The sequence below is a fragment of the Vigna angularis genome, chromosome 9 (genome assembly GCF_016808095.1).
Source record: "Vigna angularis cultivar LongXiaoDou No.4 chromosome 9, ASM1680809v1, whole genome shotgun sequence".
Taxonomy (NCBI): domain Eukaryota; kingdom Viridiplantae; phylum Streptophyta; class Magnoliopsida; order Fabales; family Fabaceae; genus Vigna; species Vigna angularis.
Window position 1 is genome coordinate 14,518,699 of NC_068978.1, and position 11,940 is coordinate 14,530,638.

General features: G+C 41.2%; 1 long non-coding RNA gene across 1 annotated transcript; it reads left to right on the forward strand.

The window, feature by feature from the left end:
* The first annotated feature begins 1,909 nt into the window (after positions 1-1,909).
* On the forward strand, positions 1,910-6,033 carry LOC128193856 (uncharacterized). Its single transcript, XR_008245168.1, has 3 exons — positions 1,910-2,412; positions 2,807-4,715; positions 5,006-6,033. It is a non-coding gene; the product is annotated as an uncharacterized LOC128193856 (long non-coding RNA).
* Positions 6,034-11,940: the final 5,907 nt, after the last annotated feature.

Genomic DNA, 11,940 nt, shown 5'->3' on the forward strand with positions numbered 1-11,940 from the left:
TGATCCAGGAGGAAGAAAAAGTGGATATAAAAGAATAAGGCCACTCCAAGATGGCCATGCTCCCAAAGATTGTGTGGAGCTTCTTCATAAGGCGATTGTCAGATTTGAGGACAAATCTTTTCTTAAGAGGGAGGGTATGATGGAATCCTGCTTGACGTAGTCCTCCTTTTGTATTTTTACCTTTCATAGCTTAGCTCTTAAGGAGCATGGGTTACTATAAATACCCAACTCTTCTCTTGTATTAGGACTTTTGAGATTAATGAGAATTGAATTTTCTGAAATCAAAAATTATTCTCTCTTGAAAGTCATAGGCTAGAGAGTCCAAAGACTCCCTCTAGCCACCTTCCAAGCACCTCTCTCACTTTCATTTTTCCAATTTCCACCGTGCTTCTCTCTCACGTCACCATTGCTCCAATCCGCTTCAGTGGCGTCAGTCTCCTTAGCCACGCGTCATCCAGCACTCGCGCAACGCGACAACCACGTCTTCATTCCTCCTTCACTCTCGCAGAACCGCGCCTCTCATTTTTCACCCTCGCAGAACCGCGCCTCTCATTTTTCACCCTCATTCATCCATCGCGCCTGCCTCTCACGTTCAGAGCGTTTCCTCCTCTCTCCCGATACGCTCATCGTCACCAAACCACATATCCGCACTCCACATGAATCTTCGCAGGTATCTTCTCTTCATTCTCCACACTTCATCATCTTCGTCTACGGTTTCCACCCTCTACCACCATTTTTCACCATTAAAAACCACTTTTCCACCGTTCAATCTCCATTTACCACCGTTTAATCGGTCCAAATCGCGTCTCTTCCCAAACCTAGGGTTCATTCGTACTTCTCGGTTCTCCACCGATTAATCCTAAATCCTAGGGTTCCCTGTATTCAACCTCATTTTTCCCTTTGATCTCTAACTTCTATTCTATTTCGCTGCGTCTTTACTCGTCGGAGAAGCCTCGAGGAGTCCGAATCGTGCTCGCACAGCTTCTATCGTCATCTTCTCGGGCGCTCGTCCATCAAGCTTCATTGTCATCTTCACCTTCTCCGTCTTCATTGTATTCTTCTGATTCAATTGTATCTTCATCCATTTGCCCTTGAAATGATGAAATATTGTTGGGGTCCACTTCTTCAAGACCAGCTTCTACATCTTGTAATCGGACAACTTCTTCAACTTCAATGACGTCATTAACATGTGACATTTCCTCCACTTTGGTTTGGCACATCGGTTTCTACATCATTAGAATCAATGCATCCTCTAGGCTTCGTCTTTATCACAACACACCAACCACATTTGTCTGTGCGTGATGTAGGATATGGTACATAATAAACTTGTTGTACATTATGTGCAATTATAAAAGGATCAAACAACACATATCTTTTATCCATTCAAATATCCACAATGCCATACTTTGAATCCACCCTTGTACCTACTCTCGATGGATCAAACCAATCGCAATAAAATAATACAATTTTCTTTTCAGTGGTTGTTGAATTGTATTCCAACTCATAGATGTGTTTGATGAGTCAATATTTTCTTGACCTCACTAAGTTTATTGTACCGGATTTAATTAGGGAATTGTGCTTAATTTGATCAGAAATTCTTATTTTAATTAATTTAAATTATCTCAGGCTAATTATTTGCATTATTAATTGTAGGGAAATTGTTGGATAATAATTTGGAACATTTAGAAGGTTGGCACTTAATTCAAGACTCTCCATAAAAGAAGTGTGGAGAAGAAAAAGGGGAGTGACATCTAGAAAAAAACAATTGGCATTCAAAAAGAAGCTTCAAAAAGTATTGGGAAAGGAGGTGCACACAGAAAGCGGATGCACATGGAGATGGGCTGGAATTAAGAACACATGTGGGATTTAATTATGGAGCAGCAGCACACAGATAGGGAGAGATGTATGGTGCCACGGTCCAGCTGAAAACGTTGATTCATTCAAGAAGTGGAGTGTACGGTGATTGGAGAATTCAAATCAATTGCAAAGAGATGGCACACGTGAAAGAAGCGCTGAATCACTTGGCCTGGTCCAGCAGAGGCAGCAGCAACACGACCCAAAGCACGTCCAGGAGATGTCACGAGTCCAGCACAGCAGCTTTTAGGTGCAGCTCTCGGTCCAGCAGGCTGGAGCAAGCACGTCACGGGCTTGGATGCGCGTAATGTGGGCTGAGTCACGCTCCAGCTTCAATAAAGGTCCAGTAGAGGTGACGTTCCGCAATAGGATGAAGCACGTAAGGAGTAACGCATCCAGCATTGGAGAAAGGTGTGGCGGACAGCGAGAAGTGGAGTGGCGTCCAGCAGCCTTCACGGTCGAAGCAGCAAACGGCCCTTGAGTAGCTGACGCGTCCAGCAGCTTGGGAGTCCAAGGTCCAGCAACGGGATGGAAGACTCACGGTCCAACAAGCAGAAGGTAGAGGTTCTTACGGGAGAGCAGTGAGCAGCCGCCACTTGGGGGATTTTCATTTTTTTTGCTAAAGTATATAGCAGATTGAGAGGAAAAATCGGGAGGTGTCACGGCCTGGGGGGTCTCTATCGGTTTTCTCTTCCAGCAGCTCTCAGTTTTCATTCTTTTTCTTTTCTTAGAGAATAGGTGCTGGAATGAAACACGGTGATAGAGAAAGAGCTCCAGCCGCCACACTTGCTTAGTTGTCTTTTTAGCTGGGAACATTTTCATTTTGGAAGAAAGAAAAAAAATGTGTGAATGTTGTTACGATGGAATGAAAAAGCTTCACTTTAATTTTATGTTGCTGAATACCGATTGCCCTTTTCATTTTGTTTGGTTCATGCATTTTTTTTTATTGAAGTTTTTAGGCTATCAATTAAGGAGCAACTGCAGAAGCGAAGTGTTAATTTCATTTGATGTAGCTCCAAGCAGTGTGCACGGTGATGATTCATGGAGAAAGGTGTGCACGGGAATTAATTAAAAGCTCAAGTCTTTTCTTTGCTGGAAGGAGACACGGTGCATTTACATTTTGTTTGCAAACGCTGATTCAATTGCAGGGAATATTAATTGGTTTATTTTCTAGCAATGTTACGCACTTTTCATTTATATTTTATTTCAGCAATGCAGATCTTCTTTCTTTTTTAAAAAAATGGTAGACGGAATTTGATGAAGCACACAGCTCACTTATTTTACTTTATTTAACTGTTACAAGTTTTTCTTTTTAGTGTCAATAACCATTGCAATGTGTATTTCCTGTCTTAGCTCAACGATGCATTTAAATAGCATTAGAAGTGTTTTTTTATTTTTCTGCATTTTCAATTTCCTCACTTACTTTAGAGACCGTTCGGTCTCAATGTAGGACCGTTCGGTCTTCAAGCTTTGTCCATTTATTTTAATGTTTTCAATTATGTTTAGTTCTATTTAATTTCCAGTTTCAATTCAGTTTGTTTCGAATCACAAAAACACTTTCAAACCCCTCACTACGTGTTTGACCTAAGACTCGAACCACATTTAGTCCTTGAGAGACGACCTAGGAGTCACTTCCTAGCACTGTACTGCATTATTTTATATGCACATCAAATTTGATGGGCCGCGACGCCCGCATCAAATTTTGGCGCCGTTGCTGGGGACCAACAGTTCGGTCTTAGGTCTCTTTTTTGTGTTAGTGTGTTTTGTGTTTTGTCTTGTGTTGTGAGTGTGATGTTCTGTTTTGTGTGTACGTTATTGTGTGTGCGTGTCGCATGTTTAATTGTGTTGTGTTTTGTTTGTTTCGTAATTTTTAGCATTTCCTTTCTACCTTTTTTTTTTCTTTTTCCATGTCTACCTATTTTGGTTTTGTGAATACTACTTCTTCTGTCTGTGCCTATGACTATGATTCTCCTTCTGCATGTTACTTTGACTATGTTTCTCATGCTGATTTTTGTGTTGAGGAATATATGACTCATCCTCTAACTCCTGAGAGTGCTCCTTGGAGCCGGTTCCACTTGATGAGGAGGATGTTCGTTGTGGTTTCAACACTGAACTGATAAATTTGCTGCCTGAGTTTCATGGTTTTGTAGGTGAATGCCCATATAAACATTTGGAGAAGTTCTATCTCATTTGCTCTGCAATGAAACCTCCAGATGTCCCGGATGATCACATTTTCGTAAGAGCATTTTCACACTCATTACAAGGAGTAGCGAAGGATTGGTGTTATTGTCTTCCTCCAAGATCCGTCACCAGTTGGGAAGATCTTGAGCATCAGTTTCTAAACGAATTCTTCCCTATGCAGTATGGTTACAGCAACGATCCTAGGTGGAAAGATCCTAACCTGGGATGGTATGGTACTCCACAACATCAATATCAAGAACCACCACTCCAGAATACTTGTATGCCTCCACCAGTCCAGGAGCTACAGCAGCTGCAGTCTTATGAGCCTGCCCAAGCAACTCCTCATCCTTCCACTACTTCTGAGCCTACATTGAAGGAGTTGTTGTATCAAATGACCATGCAGAACATTCAGTTTCAACAAGAGAACATGAAGTTTCAGCAAGAGAACATGGAATGTTCAGATTCTTGATGATGTTAGTGTCATTCACATAGGAGATGAGGACCACAGTCTTATGCTCATTGTGCCACCTACTTTCCCACCTTCAGATGTCCCTACTCTGGCACTTGAGGAGACTTACACTGATGAAGATTTTAAGGAACAGGCAAGTATAAGCAACAACTATGATCCAAGTAGACCAGCATCATCTACCACCACTCTACCAATCTTTAGGGAAGTGTAGGTAAACATACCCCAGATTGATTATTCTGTTGACAATTGTGTTATTCATGATTATGTTGTTGATAGGTATGTTGATGATTCTATTGTTGATGAGTCTGTTTTTAATTCTCCCTCTATGCATGATGAGAACCACTTTTTGCTATCACATCCAAATGTTTATTCTCCATGCACTGAACATGAATCCAAATGTTTATTCTCCATCCAAATGTTTATTCTCCATGCACTGAACATGAATCCAAATGTTTATTCTCCATGCACTGAACCCACTCATCAATAATCTTTGCTTCTTAGATCCAGCTATGGAAGACATTTGCCTGCTAGATCAAATCTGGAGGAGGAAGCAATTCTTCCTCAAAACTTCCTTGCTGGATCCAATGGTGGAAGACATCTCCCTACAAGTCCAAAATTGGCAACTGCCACCATGACCAGGGGAGGTTTCTTTTTCCCTTCTCCCCCTTTCCCTACTTTTATTGCACTTGTCCATGATCTGTTCATTGTTTTGATTTCTGATCTTATACTTATGACACATTGAGGACACTGTGTAGTTTAAGTGTGGTCTATTAGGGGAGATTCTGATTTTTCTTCGTTAGTTTTTGTTTTCTAGGTTAAATTTTTTTTCTTTTCTAGGTTATTTTTGTAGACTTGACCTTCACTTCATTGATACTTTGCTTGAAATCTTTGCTTTTCTTTGCTTGGGAAGATGATTATGATGTTTGAGAGGTTGAATTGATTGTGACACAAATACCCTGTGTGAGAATTTGAGCCACTTGATGTTCTTTCTTGTGTGTGATATGTCTCTTGATTGCTTGCTGTTGAGAGGGTCGTGATGGACAATTTTATGAACACCAAAATGTGATGTCACAAACTTGTTTTACAATCGGCAAGTATGACCGAATCGTTTCAAGTAATAACTCGGTAAGACCAAGTATCGTTCTCCCAAAGGACTCACGGCCTAGTTTAGTTATGTGATTCGTTGATTAGCTAAGACTTAAGAACGAAATAATTGGATTTTATATGAAAAAGACGAAAATAAACATGTATGCATGAGGGTGATCAATGGCTAAAGCAAAAATACAAACACTTTCAATGGAATAAATGAATGAGTATGTTGTTGGGGGTCAATTTCATCTTATCTACTCTCATATATTTTAGGAATTTAACATTCAATTCATCATTGTCAATGCCACTCTCTAAATTACCTTTCAAAGAAGGTTTCTCCCTAATTACGAGTTCATACGATTCCTAGCATCCCTAATAATTAGTTTATTTAGCACAGGAGCTTAAGGCAACCAATATACCTATTGGGAGAAATTCCCCAGATCTAGACTTCCCCGTACGTTTCCGTATCGACAAAACCAATAATCATGCATTGAATGAGTTAAACAAAGCAAGCTTTGAGCAAAGAGGAAAAACCCTAACTAATGATGAAAGAAAGCATAAGTCTTAGATTAAGATGCAAGCACAAATTCCATATATGAGAGCTTCAAAAGATTACATTGATTCCCCAACAAACATACAAGGTTTAGTTCACCATATTCATGGTGAACTTAGATGAACAATAATGAAAGAATGAAAGATAAAACCCTAAAAAGGTGAAGAGGTAGCCTGAGCATCCAAGATCCTCCTTCAAAGGGGTGGAAGAGAGAGTGTTTGCTTCGTCCCAGCCAAAGATACTAACCCTAGGAAACCCTAAAGCTTATATATTATTCGTAAATTACATAAAATTAGGCCCAAGCCCAAAAATAGTGCCGCTCAGCGGTAAGTGCGTCAGCTCGGTTCTTCCCCTAAACGGCCATTTTGCCCCTCAGCGGTCCTCCCGTGAGCTCCTGAGTGCCGCTCAGCGATAAACTGCCGCTAAGCGGTACTTGCGGCTTCTCCTTTTTGCACTTTTTGGTGTGTTTTCTGATTTCATCTCTCTCCTTCTTCACTTCTTTCACTAAATTCACCCTAAAACCTGCACAAAAACACTGAAATCAAGCATAAACCTGTCCAACTCTCTTATTTCTGAAAATATGAATAAAAGCATGATTTCAAGCTAGTTTCTAAGGATAAAAGTTGCTTTTAGTATCAATTTTAACAATGAAAATAACAGTTTTTCAACTGTTATCAGGTCGCACCTCACACAAAAATTGATTGCAAAATTAATGCAGTATAAACTAGGAAGTGACTCCTAGGTCGTCTCTCAAGGACCAAATTGCGCTTCAGTCTCAGATCAAACACGTAATGGAAGGGGTTTTGTGAAAGTTTTGTTGAATGCAATCAAAATAAATTAAACTGAAATTAAATACGACCAAACATAATTGAATACATTAACAGAAATTAACAAAGCATGAAGACGGAACGATCCTACAAATCGAACGGTTCTACATTGAGACCGAACGGCCTCTAAATCAAATGAGGAAATTGGAAATGCAAGAAAATAAAGAAGCCGAATAGAATAAATAACATAATGAACGGAAACAATAAACCAAAATAATAGACATCACAGTGAATTGAAAAGTAAACTAAACAATGCAAGAGATAAATATCCAAATACAACTAAAACTATTAAAATGCAACACTTAAACTGAAACATTAAATGCACAATGTTGTAAACTAAACATCAAAGGCAATGAATCTAAAAGAAAGAAAAGATATGGACGCAACCCATAACCGTGAGCAGCTTCCAAGAGAATTGGAAATTAAAAATGCTTCTAAAATGGAACTCTTGGCTGTGACTCACTTGCCTTCTTCAATTAAAAACCCAAAACTTCTTCTCTCAAAGTCAACCACCGGACACAATACACCTACCTACTCCCATCTAAGGAAAATGATACTCGAACAACCAAATTTGACAACATTTGGACACAACACACGTGTCAGCGTTTGAGCGGTCCACGTTTTAAATGGAAAAAGCTGCTGCAATATGAGAATTTCTGATCAAACCTGCTTCAACTGTGACGTGGCGAGGACGGGCACGGGCAGTTTAGGGTGTGCGTTTCAAATAAATGAAAATGAAATATGACGTGGAAAGGGAGTGGTCAAGGGTTTTTGTTTGGTGTTTGAAATTTGAATTTCATTTTTGAACAATTGTAGAGAGAAGCGAAGGTTGAGAGAGAGAGTCTAACCTAGAGAGAGCCCGAGAGAGTTGGAGAAAGGGAGTCCGAGAGAAAGAGAGGTCCGACGGATTGCTTGCCGGAGTGCCGCCGGACAACGTTGAAGGCCGTCGGAGGTCCTCAACTCCTCCAGCCGGTTCCGATTCACGGTCGCCGCAGCTCCGACGTTGGCGAACGAACCGAAGACGGCGTCGTCTTCCCTCCGGCCCAGCGAACTAGGTGCGCGTTCTGAGTCTCGCTTCGTCCCACCTGCTTCCCTCCCTGTGCCGGACCTTTGCATTCACCGCCGGAGTGCCGCCGAAGCATCGCCGGAGTGCCGCCGGAGTGGCGACTGTACGGTGGACGAAAAAGAGGGGTTTTCCGGGTTGTTAGTCCCACCCACACATTTTTCTTCCTGTGTGTTCCAACCGGCACACGTTGTGTTCACTGAAGGTTCGTTTGTTTTATTTCAGTGGAATGAAGCTTTAATCTATGTATGATGTTGTTTATGGATGATTTTGGTTATGTATGATATGTTGTTTGTAAGCTGTAAAAATATGACTTGTTCGATGACGGTGGAATGTTGTTTATGTATGATGGAGGTGGTTTGTTAATAGTATTTGTTGGATGAATTAAATGTGTGGTGATTGATACTATGGACATGACACATGGGTTATCACATGGAATCATTAAAAGTGTAGAACTGTAGCACACTGATTCACATTTTATTCCAATTGTTGGTGAAACAAAAGTGCATTATTACATTCAAACTGTAGCAGACTGACTGGAAAGAAACACACGCAGCTGCCACGGTTCACATTGGACAATTGGGCTTTGGCAATTTAAGGAAGCAGCTACTAATTCACTTGAGCTGGGAGGGTGCACTCGGTCCAAACAGCTGATGCTTGTCCAGCTTAGTAAAGCCACGGTCCAACACAAGATCACACATCCCGCACCAAGGCAATGAGGCCCACGGAAGAAGGGAATGTAGCACTCCAGCCGAAGAGAAAACAGAAGAAAGCAAGAAGTGGTGTACACGTGATGTAGAGCTGGACACGGTGCATTCCATTCTGGAACAAGAAGCACACTACACGTTGGAGGCAGCAGAGCATACAATAAGCGTGGGAGATATTATTTTCTTTGGTTCAACTGGAAGACGCATGGCCTGCACACTGACGCCCCAAGAGAATAACAAACACATCCAGCATGGTCCGGAGGAAGAAAATAGAAAAGAAAGAGGATGCACTCATTCACGCTCGGGGACTGATAACTGCCACCTCCAGAAATGCAGAAAGAATAGTTGCACGCTTGCTGCCACTTTGGTTCAGGAATTCTCTGAAAAGAGGAGTGGAGAAATTATTTTTGTAAGAGAGGTGGAGAACAAGAGAAGGTGGACGGCCAGGTGCAGGGAGATTCTCCAACAACAACTCTAGGTTCTCATCTTTTTTCCAGGGGCTCTGGAAGAAAGGGGGACGACATTCAGCATGCAGATGGGGACGGGAGAAGTCTCTCATATTGTTTTTGTTTCTTGGAGAACGTTGCCTTGAGAGAGGAGAACTGCACCCAGCCCACACCTCAGTACACATCCAGCTGCCATATACTTCTCAGACGGACTCTCTCACCTTTGGCTCTTGGTCTTTGGAACGTTGCTTTTGGAGATAGGAGGACTGCATCCAGCTGCCAACTTGGAGGCGCACGTTCACTAGCCACCGCGTACGTACACATCCAGCTGCAAATGGTTTCGCTTGGAACGTCTTTGGAGAGCTTGGAATGAGAGGTTGAAGCAGCACTACATCCAGCTTGGAACGTTCTCTAATATTAATTTTATATTTTCAGGTATAGAAAGTTAAAGCAGCACTGTATCAAATCCAATTTTTAAACAATTTAAGATAGGATATTTTAAATCTATTTAAACTGATAATTGTCAACACTCAATTTCGTCCGAATTGACTAATAGATTTGTTTTATTCATGAGTGTAAAATAAAAAAATAAAATTAAATTAAATTAAATTAAAACATAACAATAAAAAAAGAGCGTTCGTCCTCCACCGTTCGTCCTTTGCCTTATTCGACCGTTCGTCCATTCATTACTTTACAACGTTCGGCAATTCTCAGCTTCAACCGTTCGGTCATAGTGTTTTAGTGAACGTTCGGTCTTCATTTGAACGTTCGGTCTTGGTGAATTCTCATTTGAACGCTCGTCCTCCATGTTTCTTTTCAGCGTTCGGTTTTGAGCGTTCGGCCCAGTATGGTTTGATCAGCGAACAGTGCTCAGCAAAATAGCGTTCAGTCACATTATGTGATCTAAACAATCTTTTATTCGATGAGTTCAATGTCAATTACAATACACTAGAGCCAATATTCCGACAAGGTTCTTGTCTTTTGAAGACAGTGGTAGAGGATGTTGTGAACTACACAGATAACCGTTCGGTCATCCACAAACTTTCCACCACTCGACCGTTCGGCCATTCGGTCTCATTGACGTTCGGCAATCTTTATCCTCAAGTGTTCCTATATTCGGTCATCTATGGCCACAAGTGTTCAAGCGTTCGACCGTTTAGCCTCGCAAGTTTACCGTTCGTTCTTTACTAATTGTCAACCTGATGTCTGTTAGTAAATGTTAGCGTTCGATCATTTTATGTGTTAGTGAACGTTCGGTGTCTACAATCTTATTCTCAGTTGAACGTTCGGTCTTTACAAGGCGTTCGTCATAATAGTATATAATAGGTTTTAAAACGGTTTGTTGTTTTAAAATAGTCCTAATCATTTCTCTTCCTCTACCGCTCGTCCTAATCACTTCCCCTCATCTACCGCTTGTCCTAATCATTTCTCTTCCTCTACCGCTCGTCCTAATCACTTCCCCTCATCTACCGCTCGTCCTAATCACTTCCCCTCATCTACCGCTCGTCCTAATCACTTCCCCTCGTCTACTGCTCGTCCTAATCACTTCCCCTCATCTATCGCTCGTCCTAGTCACTGTCCCTCATCTACCGCTCGTCCTAATCACTTCCCCTCGTCTACCACTCGTCCTAATCACTTTCCCTCATCTACCGCTCGTCCTAATCCCTTCCCCTTGATAACGGTTGAAAAACCGTTATTTTTATGCTTAAATTTGATACCAAAAGCAACCTTTAAGACTTAGAAACTAGCTTGAAATCATATTTTTGCTTTAGTTTTGAGAATAAGAGAGTTGAAAGTGAATTTAATGGTTTTATGCAAGATTCCCTTGATTTTGTAGGCTAATTGAATGATTTGAAAGAAGAATTGAAATACCGAATGATTGGAGTGCTGAAAAGTCAACCAGAAACCAGAAAAGTCAACCAGTCAACCAGAAAAGTCAACCAGTCAACCAGAAAAGTCAACCAGTCAACCAGAATGCTGAAAAACCAACCAGAACGCAGAAAAAGTCTGACCGAGTGGCGCTGAGCGGAAATTTGGCGCTGAGCGGCAGTTTTCAGGTGCCGAAATCACCGCTGAGGGGCAAAACAGCAGCTGGGGGGCAAAATGGATCAACCGCTAGTACCGCTCAGCGGTAAAATACCGCTGAGCGCCATTCTAAATGGGCTTGGACTTTTTTTTTGGCACTTTTATGGGCTTGGGCCTAATTTTTCTTTATTTTTGGAATAGTATATAAGCTTTAGGACGTCCTAGGGTTTGTATCTTTGGCTGGGAGGAAGTAGAAACACACTTTTCACCCCTTGGGGGTAGATTGGGAGATGGTGACGGCTCTCCTCTTCATCTTTTTAGGGTTTATTCTTTCATTCTTTCATTGTAATTCATCTAGGTTCACCATGAATATGGTGAACTAAACTCTGTATGTTTGTTGGGGAATCAATGTAATCTTGTGAAGCTCTCATATATGGAATCTGTTTTTACATCTTTTAATTAAGATTTATGCTTTCTTTCATCATTAGTTAGGGTTTTTCCTCTTTGCTTAATGCTTGCATTGTTTAACTCATTCGATGCATGATTATTGGTTTTGTCGATACAGGAACGTACGGGGAAGTCTAGATCCGGGGAATTTCTTCCAATATGATATTGGTTGTCGTTAAGCTCCTGCACTTATGAACTGATCATTAGGAATGCTAGGAATTGTATGAACTCGTGATTGGGGAAAAGCCTTCTAGAAAGGTACTTTAGAGAGTGGCATTA